This window comes from Balaenoptera musculus, chromosome 5 (assembly GCF_009873245.2).
Source record: "Balaenoptera musculus isolate JJ_BM4_2016_0621 chromosome 5, mBalMus1.pri.v3, whole genome shotgun sequence".
NCBI lineage: Eukaryota > Metazoa > Chordata > Mammalia > Artiodactyla > Balaenopteridae > Balaenoptera > Balaenoptera musculus.
Window position 1 is genome coordinate 6,345,283 of NC_045789.1, and position 11,362 is coordinate 6,356,644.

General features: G+C 38.0%; 1 pseudogene; it reads right to left on the reverse strand.

The window, feature by feature from the left end:
• Positions 1-5,804: 5,804 nt before the first annotated feature.
• LOC118896044 lies at positions 5,805-6,571 on the reverse strand (annotated as a pseudogene).
• Positions 6,572-11,362: the final 4,791 nt, after the last annotated feature.

Sequence of the window (11,362 nt, forward strand, 5' to 3'; positions counted from 1 at the left end):
CTGATGATTTAAAGCCATTGTTTACCCAAGCCATGATGGTGATGCCATGTCTTTTTTTGTCTGGGTGAAGAAGCAGTTTGTAATGAGTTCAAGACTGTCCTCTCCTTGGAGAATGTCACCAGGACAAGGATGCCCCTATGCCCTTATATACCTTTTGAAGTTAATAAATATAAGTATGTTTCCCGATGATAGAAAATAAAAGTTTTATTCTGGTCTTTTATCAGTAAAGTAGATAAAATGATAAAATATAAAATATACTTTAATAAAGTTAAGGGCTTCATTTTTGCAGCATTTCTTTAACTAACTTGATTATAAGACTAATTTGGGCTTTTGTTTAGAGTCCAAATCCCTCCATCCTTCAGAGTCTGGGAAATGGTCCAGTAATTTGTATTTTTCGTAAATACCATCAGGGGTTTGGGGAGAAATTCTGTACTAAGGGATATATAAGCTTCAAAGTCTTAGTTAAAATATGCCAAAAACCAAGCTGGAGCCCTGGTACAACTCAGGTAAATTGAATCATTAATACATGAGATCCTTGGAGCCTAGTTTGAAGGTTATCACTACAAGCCAAGAACCTGAGGCACAAGTCCTGGGGTGAGAGCAGAGGTACTTAAATCACTTACTTTTCCGCTCTCAAAATAGTTCTCAGTTTAACTGAGATCTTTAAAATCCTGATGGCCATAACACAGACCAATTAAATCAGCATTTCTGGAGGTGGTACCCAAACATCAGAAGTCTTGAAAGCTCCCCACGTGATTCTAATGTGCAGCCGATGTTGACAACTCCTGTCTAAAGGCTGGATGGTGAGAGCTGCATTCGATGAGAATGAAGTTCACCTTCAATGTCTGACCTCATGCAGATAGAACAAAGCTAGTAAACCCCACTTTTATTTCTGGATCATTGCACGAACCTACAAACCCCACAGTTAGAAGTAAATGAATTTCAGTAAGCACATATTTTTCCATATTGATTTTATATCTAGATATCTGTCTAAACACTTATTAATTCAAATATTTTTTTCTGTATATAATGTTGGGTTTTCTTTGTAGATGAGCATAGTATCTGCAAATAACAAGAATATAGTTTCTCCCTTTCAAATAGTTATTATTTTTATTTATTTATTTGGCTTTACTATGGGCATAGCTATGACCTTCCAGCTCAGTATTGTCTGGAAACAGTGATATTAACTATGCTAACCTAGTTCTTGATTTTAAAGGGACCACTTATGATGCTTCAAATCAAGATTAAGGATTTTGGTAGATTCACTTTATCAAATTAATGTCCTTCTATTCCAAATTTGCCAAGAAATTGTAATCATCTACTGAGATGCTTATATTTACATGCTGTTGATAGCCATTGCATCATTGTTTTCCATCTCCTTAATTTATGCTTTGAATTTACTCTCATTATTCTCCACATTAAATTTATTCTTTTATTATTTTCCCAACTAATGCAGTTGAAATTTTAATTTATTAAATATTAGTTTTCCTATTTATTTATTGTAAACATGTTTGACTATGAAATTTCCTTAATGTGATAATATCCCATGTTTTTATACTAATGTTTGAATTTTCATTTAGTTACATTTATTCAACCCATGAATAATTTAAAATGGGCTTAAAAATGCAAACATGTATTTTTAGCTTTTCTCTCTTTTTTTGAGTTTTAATTTTCATTAAGGAAAATTTCAAATACATAATAAGGAGAGAAATGGTGAACCCCTATGTACCCATCCCTGAGCTTAAACAGCTAATAATTCATGGCCAATCTTATTTTACTATACATATACCCAACCACTTCCTCCCTAACCTAACACATATGGATTATTTTAAAACAAAAGCATGTATCATAACTTCTAATATGTAAATGCTTCAGATAAGCATACTTTTCTTTAAACATAAAAATAATGCACTATCACAAGTAAAAGTTAGCAATAATTGCCTAATGTTATCAAATATTCAGTTACTATTCAAATTTCCCTGATTTTATTATATTTTTACAGTTTGTTCAATTTAGGATAAAAACAAGGTCCACTCTTGGCATGTGAATTATATGTTTATTAAGTCTATTTAATCTATAGGTTCTACCTCTCTTAAAAAAAAAAAAAGAAAAAAAGAAAACCTTTAGAGAAATAAAAACACTATTTACTGAACAAACTGGGTAATTTTTTTGTAAAATTTCCCATATTATAGATTTTGCAAATCACTCCCATGAGGTGCCCATTTTCTATGTTCTGTATTTTAGGAACACATTTAGATAGATGAAATTCACGTCAATTTTTTGAAAGAATACCCCATATTCGTTGATGGTACAATGTATATCTTAGAGTATCACATGAAATGTGATTCTTTTTTATTTTTTTGCAGGAATTTGAATCTTAATTTTATTTTTCATTCCAACAGCAAACAGAAAATTTAATTTTAAGCCAGGTATGTCTTATAATCTTAATAAAGAATAGAAAGTCTTTAGACTAAATCTTATAAAAATAGTTACAGGGGGGCTTCCCTGGTGGCGCAGTGGTTGAGAATCTGCCTGCCAATGCAGGGGACACGGGTTTGAGCCCTGGTCCGGGAGGATCCCACATGCCGCGGAGCGGCTGGGCCCGTGAGCCACAATTACTGAGCTTGCGCGTCTGGAGCCTGTGCTCCGCAACAAGAGAGGCCGCGATAGTGAGAGGCCCGCGCACCGCGATGAAGAGTGGCCCCCGCTTGCCACAACTAGAGAAAGCCCTCGCACAGAAACGAAGACCCAACACAGCCATAAATAAATAAATAAATAAATAAATAAATAAATAAATAAATAAATAAATAAATAAATAAATAAATAAATAAATAAATAAATAAATAAATAAATAAATAAATAAATAAATAAATAAATAAATAAAAATTAAAAAAAAATAGTTACAGGATCTTAACAGAGAACATTAAAAATTTTAATGAAAAACACTATGACCCAATAAATGGAAGCATAATCCCTAATTTAATTACTTCCCCTGGTGTCATTTATCTTGTTCCTCTGTCTCCTGCATTTCCTGGAAACTGGAATTTACATCTTAAGTCTCTATAGAATCAGGTTAAATATTTCTGGCTAGATTACATCACAGGCGATACTGTCTACTTCATATTTCAGCAGATCGGGAAAGATATCTGGTTATTCCACCATGAGTGATGCTAAGAATAACCAGTGAATTAGGTAATTGACCACTTGATGGAATGATCTTCAGATTCTTATTAGTTACCATTGATTAGAAATTATTTTTATGGTCATTACAAAATATATGACAAAAGTAAAGAATTTAACGTTTCCCTTTTTTCATTGACAAAAATAATCCATTTCTTTTGCTAATACAAAAATACTTCAGATCAATTGGACTTTTTCATATCATATATTTAAAAAATAATTGTGATACTCTTAATTTGAGATGGCACAACCAATCACCATGCAGCCAATTTGTACATACCAAACCACATCCACCACATAGAAATGAATCTCTGGTATTCTGAAGGTAGAGATTTGGGGCTGTAGTCTGGAGTTTCGCCTCTAGGAGCCCTGCTCAGCTTATTACCTTCTTCTCATTCCTGACTGGCTTCGCTTTGACTGTGACACCAAGCTCCCTGGGCACAGGGAAACAAACTCCTCCAGCACATCCCTGTGCAAAAGGAGCATCATGTGCTCTACAGCTGGCTGCAACAGTAACGTCCAGGTGGCAGAGCATCGTGTAGGCTATCCGCAGCATGTTGCAAATGTTGCTGTGAGAGCAGGATGTCATTCATCTGGTTCCCTGGTTCTGGGGACTAAGGCACACTGTCACTCTCTGCCTGGATCCGGTGGCCTTATGAGGAGACCCTCATGAAACTGTTCTCCGTCTGAAGTGACTGGCCAGAGGGCTTTGACAGCCTCATGCCTAGCCTAGCTGCCTCTGCGAATGCCAAGAAGCAACTTGGTGGCTTATACGTATTGGTGCTGATCTGTTGACTTACCAGTTGTAGCTGGGCCTATAACTTCCCAGCCTTCCCCTGGGTCATCCTTCAGCTTCTCTAACCTTTGAACCAGGTATGTGAGGAAGGGCCTGGGGTTTTGCAGGACAATCATACCACAAAGATCTGAGGTAATAAAAACTGACAAGGGTTTCAGTCTGTGCTTGTGATTTCCACTTGTTCCTACCCTCTCCCACCTTCACATCCATCTTCTCTTCTTTCTTTTTTTTTTATTATTTATTTATTTATTTATTTATGGCTGTGTTGGGTCTTCGTTTCTGTGCTAGGGCTTTCTCTAGTTGTGGCAAGCGGGGGCCACTCTTCATTGCAGTGCGCGGGCCTCTCACTATCGCGGCCTCTCTTGTTGCAGAGCACGGGCTCCAGACGCGCAGGCTCAGTAGTTGTGGCTCACGGGCCTAGCTGCTCTGCGGCATGTGGGATCCTCCCAGACCAGGGCTCGAACCCGTGTCCCCTGCATTGGCAGGCAGATTCTCGACCACTGAACCACCAGGGAAGCCCCAATCTTCCCTTCTTAAATGCCTGCTCCATGAACGTCAAGCCCCTTCATCAGAAACAAAGATTAAGAGCTTACAGAGATTGCTTAACCAGCTCCCATGACAGCAGAAAGTCAAATCCCTTACATAGAAACATATATCCTAGTAGTTCTGCTTCTCTGTTTGAATGCTGACTGATACAGTTATACACAAGGGAAGTAATGAGGCTATTGAGACTACCTAAAATGATACTTGTCATTACACTCTCAAAACACCTAAAATCTGTATTGTATCACATATTCTTACTGCCTTTCCAGTAGATTTTTAACTCCCTGAGGTAGGAACTTTTTATCTCTGCATGACCAGGGCAGGATTGTGCTTAGCACAGCAATTCTTTGTTTAATGAATAATTTGGAACACCTCTGTTGACCCTATCAAAATCTCCTTTAAGTAATATCTTAATAATGATGTCAGTCTGATTTCTATATAAGATGAATACATTAGCCATCAATAAGTACTGACCTAAATGATTGTTATATAATTAAAATCTGAGGAAGTCAATGAAAATAGCAGTTATCCATATGGTACATATTTTCAAATATTCCCTGTTATGTAAGTTACCCACTTGTTTACAAGTAAATCCTATACAAGTATGGGAGAATTAAATGTAGACAAACTGATGGGAGGGCAGAATTTTCTAACTTCTCCGCTGGATTCTTGAGAGTGATTTTATGACACATTGAGTCCATAATATTTTCTGTTGACATACTACTAAAATGAAAATAAAGTCAATGATATAATTTGATATACAAGATTTCCTTTAGTTATTTAAAGAATATTGAAAAGCTTTAAATTTCCCATAACCTATCAGCAAGAAATAGCTTACCCCTAATAGTTTTATAAACAATATTATCTGTTCAATGACATCTTTAATTTTTACCCATATAATAAATGTTGAAATAATATTTCAGAAAATTATACATCTTGAAAAACTTTGTTTCAACTGTCACTGTATTGCAAGATGGTTGAATTAATTCAAATTTAAACTATAACTTGATAAGTTTTAGTCAGGTACCAAATTTTATTCAAAGCAAACTGTTTATTCAAAAGTGATCATGGAACAACTCAAAATGCAGTGCAAGAAGGTTGAGAGACACATCTTACTGGCCAATAGATTGTTTTAATTCTCTCATTATATGAAACTCAAACTTCATTTTTAGGAAAGGGAAACTGTAACTTCAGTAGACAGCAATACAGAAAGGTTTTGTCGCATAGACTAGTTTCCATTTAGTCAGTCAACTGTTTCTAGCTGTCTCAATTGGGACAGATGCATTTACAGAACTGGCTATGCTTGAGCCTTCTTTACAAGCAGCTTTAGATTTGCAATGCACTTGGCAATTGTCTCCTTCTCCTGTTGCACAGAGATGCTCTGTACCATGTGCTTCTCCACCCAGTTTATCATGTGCTCTTGTTCCTTCTGACACATCATATTCTGCACAGAGATGTGACAGTCCAGGCGATTCTTTACCTCCTTGTATACTCTATGCAGCCATTCCCGGTGAGTGACCTCCAAGGCCATGGCAATGTCATTCTTCTGGACATCAAAAAGGTAATGGCGCTTTTGGACCAGTGCCTGCTGTGACTTCTCCAGATCAGTCGCATCCTGGATTTGTTTAATGGAAGCCTGTTTCACTTCTTCCAGTTGGGCAGTTTTCTTGCTATAGTTTATCAGCAAATCCCAATAGAGGCACCATATTTTTTAACTACACAGACAAGCACCCCTATTGTTGATATGGCAGAGAAGGTCTTTGGAGTTATCACATATATTTCTTTGGAGAGTAAATATAAGATAAGCCCAGTTCTGAGCGCATAGGGTCCTGTTACACCAGTTTTAGGATAAAGGAACTGGAAGAATTCCTCAGGCATCAGCCCAAATCGAACTTTTCCTCCATATTCAGGAAGAGGTGGTACAGGGGCAAGACTTTGCTGCTCTGTGTGAAAGATCCTTGTTGCCTGCAATAGCCCTGGACCAAGGAGGGCCGCGTTCTCCAGCGAGGGGGCTGCTGCGGTGGCGGCAGAAAGTACCACCCGGGGCAGCATGGTCAGCTAGCATCCGCACTGCAGTCTTTGGGCCCCAGTGACCCTGACAGGAGACTCTGTCACGGGCAGAAGCAAGATGAAATGTGATCCTGATTATCTCTCACTCAGAAATGTTAAGATTCATCAGTGATCTGGGTGCTGTCAGTCTCTTTCTTGCAAAATAAATTTTCCCAGCAGTCTTTTGCGTAAAAGTATTGGCAGCCATTGAAGGTCATTGGCTCGATTTACTATTTCATCAGGGGTTACAAATTGTTGATGTTCAACTTTGATAGTCCTTCTGCACTTACCTTCTGAAATACTTTCCTTAAAAATAACATATCTCATCAATTATTAGGTTATTACAATTTATAGATCTAGTAGGAATGGCTACATTCATGGTTGATGCTTCCCCTTTGTTTAGCAGTTTTCAGAATAACAAATTGGTTTGTAGCCAAACTCAAATGTGAAGAGTTTCATTACAGTTTCTTTATTTACTCTTTTTAAGAACTCATAGGTTTAACATATCTGTTGCCTTTGTTTCTAGTGTAGGTTTTATTCTTTTTAATATTCAAATCGGTCCCTATTTGCTACTAGGAGCCCCCTCAATGTGGCTCAGGTATGATTTTAATATGATCCCATAGTCTTTGCTTTTAACCTTTATACTCAATAAAATAGTCCAGATTCATCTTGCATGTTTCTTATCACAGATCTAAAGTTATATATTTCTGCTGTCTGCTTCCCTTTAGTGGAAAATGGCATTTAGAGTAGGGGTGCTTATTATTATCAGATGGTCACTTTTTATAGGCTTATTTAGAGAAAAATACTTGTGAGCTTGTAGTATTTACAATTCAAGTTTAGGATTTGTAAAAATACAGTGTTTTTACTAAGTTCTTTGAGTCTGTTTCTCTTACACCTACATTTGTGGTTCTGAATAACTTTAACAAAAATACTTGCTTAAAAAAAAGCTTGCTTGTTTTATCCACATACCATTTTGTATTTATATTTCAAATACTTTGCATATCACGCTTAAAAACTACATTTTACATATATTTTTATATATAAATATGTATAATTTGAAAAGAGTGATTCTAATATTATTACTGCTAATATCATTGAAAACAGCTTAATGTATATTTGTATAGTTTAAGATATATTCTACTGTGTATGTTGAACATACTGCTGTTTTAAAGTGATTTGAAGTAAAACCTTTCTATTAAACCATAATAATATTAATCATAATTATGTTACAGTCTCTGATATTTCCAACATCTGGGTCAAATCTGAGTCTGGTTTTATTGATTGCTTTTTCTCTTGACAGTGGGTAACTTTTTCATGTTTTACTGTCTCATAGTTTTTATTATCAATAAATATTGGGCATTGTATATAGAGTAGAGATTGAGGTAGATAGTTTTAATGCATGGAAATAGGCACACCTCTTTTTCTGTCCTACTGTAAATGGGAGTGGTTGAGTCAATCTAGTGAGTAGTTGAGCTGGATTTGGGGCACCACGGACTTCAAATTACTCCAGAGATAGAATGTTGTTGCTTTTTACTTATTGCAGATCCCAGATGTCCTGAGAGTTTTTAACCAGTGTTTTTATTCTTCCCTCAGTTTTCAGCACGCAGGTGTGACACAGGTGCAGAAGTTAGACATAAGCCCAGAGGTCAACTTCTGTTGCCTCTATCTTGATGAAAAGCTCATGATTGATACCAGATGGGCTGCTCAGTTCTTCTGCTACAGCTGCGGGCTTAGGCCATATGTGCTCTTGCCTCAAGAATGGGGCTTATCACTCCTCACCCGTCTTCCGTGGCAGCTGATTTCTGCTTTGGGTCCTGGAGTATTCTGGGGAGAGCTCTTGGGTTGGAACAAGTGTCCTGTTCTCCAGCGGTAGCAGATCTCTGCTTTATAACAGTGCAAGATTCATGGTAAGAGAGGGCTTTTGCCCTTTCCTCACCAGCAGATGGCTTTTGCCCTTTCCTCATCAGCAGATGGCTTTTTTATTTCAAATTTATATTTCAAACATGTGGTTACATGTTAGTCACATGGTTCTTTCGGGTGCAATTGGGTCTGACAATGTAGTTTTTACTCTAAATAGCTAAAAATAGGATTTTGTTATTACTAAAAACATAGAAAATGAATATTGGCAAAGTCAGCTAGCACTGTCTGAAAAAAAATACCATGTGAGGCGCCTAAAAACATAATACAAAATAACGTTATTTCATTTTAATTTTTGTAAAATCTTTCAAGTAAATGTTACTTAATTATTTTAACAACCCTGTGGAACAGAAAGACAATCTTCTACCCCAAGTATTGTTTGGGATACACATTATAAACCTCAGCCTCAAAAATTCTGTGAGATGCCTAAGACAATACCATTTTTAAAGACAGAATTACATAACCTTTCTCTAGGGCTATATGTAAAGTGCACTAAATTAGGCTTCATAAAAACAGATTTTTCTGATTTTTTCTTGTAATAGTTCTATGACCTTGTGCTTCTCTGAGCTTCAATACTTGCAGCTAAAAATAAGCACTATAATTCTTGAAATTTTGAATTGCAAATGAAAAAATGCAGGAAAAATGCTGTGACACCCAGGGAGTACTGAACAACAATATGCAATAGGATGGTAGAGTACATCCATCTGTTGTGAGTTATTAAAACAAGTAATGTGTATGAAATACTGTGCACAAGATGCTGAGACTGTTGCTGGCAATTGATAAATATTTGTTAAAAAAATCAAAAGAGTGAATATTTGTGATAGGTGTAGTATTTGTTTTATTACTGTGCTTTCCTTTTTGCATTTCCCCATACATTTCCCTTAGCCTCAGGGATCCACTTGCCCCAGGGGTGTGGGCTGTGCTGTTAAATTCAGTAAACAGGAAGCCATTAGGCCAAGGGAGCTTGTACAGTCAGGCCACGCAAGGTGGCTGTTCTCTTGCTCTCTGTACCTCCCCTGCTTGACCAGCACCTGCTTCACCTACACCCTGCTCACATGACTGACCTTCCTACATACTTGCCCCAGAACCCAGCTCGTGATTGTTCTTATCAAAGGGGTGGCAAGGGACGTCCCCTTCTGCTGGTTTCGCTGGTAACCAATGAGCCAACCTGACCTCAATTCCCCTATAACTGGCAGTTTCCCCTTCCCCCCAAATGTTGACACCATGTCCTGCCTGCCGTCTGCCACACATGGTGGGGGATTGCTCCAGGGCCTTGCTTCAGACCTGTAAGATCCCCCAGCCATTAAACCATTGATGTCTCAGTTGCTGATTCAGGACCCTGTCTTCGGTCTTGAAGCTGAGCAAGCGGAAGCAAGGGCTTCTAGGTCTGCAAGGTGCAGCCCAACAGGGCTCTAAAGCCTTAGCAGCTTGTAAAAGCAAGCTGAAACCCAAGCCAGAGTCGATCCCTGTGAATGCCTCAAGGTTAAAAAATCAAAACTCAAGAACCACCAGTCACAAACAGCCATCTAAGCTTCCCAAATAAGACAATCACTAGACCTATAGCCAACCAAATAATTTCCTTGCTTTGCTTGCATGTCTGCTCTACAAAAGACTTTTCTTCATCTCCTGCTTGTGGAGAGCTCTGAGCCATTTTCTGTTTGGCGTTACCCAATTCAAATTGATGTTTGCTCAAATAAGCTCTACAAAATCTTAATATACTTCAGTTTGACTTCTAACAGTGTGGAAATTCAGTTTGCTGAGATAACCAGAAAGCAAGGAAAAAGAAACTTAAAATTCAGCTTCCAAACTAAAAGTAATAAGAAATTGAAGAAATGCCAGGATTTCTCTAGAAGAAAGAATTTTGTAAATTTCTTTATTTCCCATTTTCCGTATTGACAGCTAGTCTAGGCCACTCTTCCATAGGGTTTTTCTCATAAAATGATTAGTATATCATTTCCTCTGAGAACTGTTAGCCAGCGAAGCTTATTATGCTAAGCTGGAAGGGATCTTGTGTAGAGAAGGTAGAAAACTTGAATCCCGGGCTTCCCTGGTGGCACAGCGGTTGAGAGTCTGCCTGCTAATGCAGGGGACACAAGTTCGAACCCTGGTCTGGGAAGATCCCACATGCCACAGAGCAACTAGGCCTGTGAGCCACAATTACTGAGCCTGCGCGTCTGGAGCCTGTTCTCTGCAACAAGAGAGGCCGCGATAGTGAGAGGCCCACGCACCGCGATGAAGAGTGGCCCCCACTTGCCGCAACTAGAGAAAGCCCTCGCACAGAAACGAAGACCCAACACAGTCATAAATAAATAAATAAAATTAAAAAAAAAAAACAACTTGAATCCCTCACCTTCTAACTGAGAAGGAGTGTGGGGAAATGTGTCTATATGTGTGTCCAGATTTTCTTCTCAGACCAAAGTAGGTGAGGACAAACTATGCTATTTATATCTAGAGCAGTGGTTCTGAAAGTATGGTCCCTGAATTAGCAGCAGTTTGATATCTGAACACAGAATATCCTGAATTTCTAATGAAGAGAGACACAGACATCAGATGAAACCTGTTTGAGTAGGATGTCAGAATTGGCTACTTCCACATGGAAAAGTGGCCTGTCACTGAGGGCTATAAGACAGGATGCCTGTACCACGACTGGGAACTACAGTCAGATTTCACAGATTAAGCAAAGCTAGAATCACCCTGAGGTTTGTACTGGCTTGAATAGTGCCTCCACACAATATTCATGCCCACTCAGAACCTCAGAATGTGATATTATTTAGAAATTGGATGTCTTCAGATGTACTTAGTTAAGGTAAAGTCGTAGTAGATTAGGATGGACCCTAAATCCAATGACTGCTGTTTTTATAAGAAGGTCACATGAAA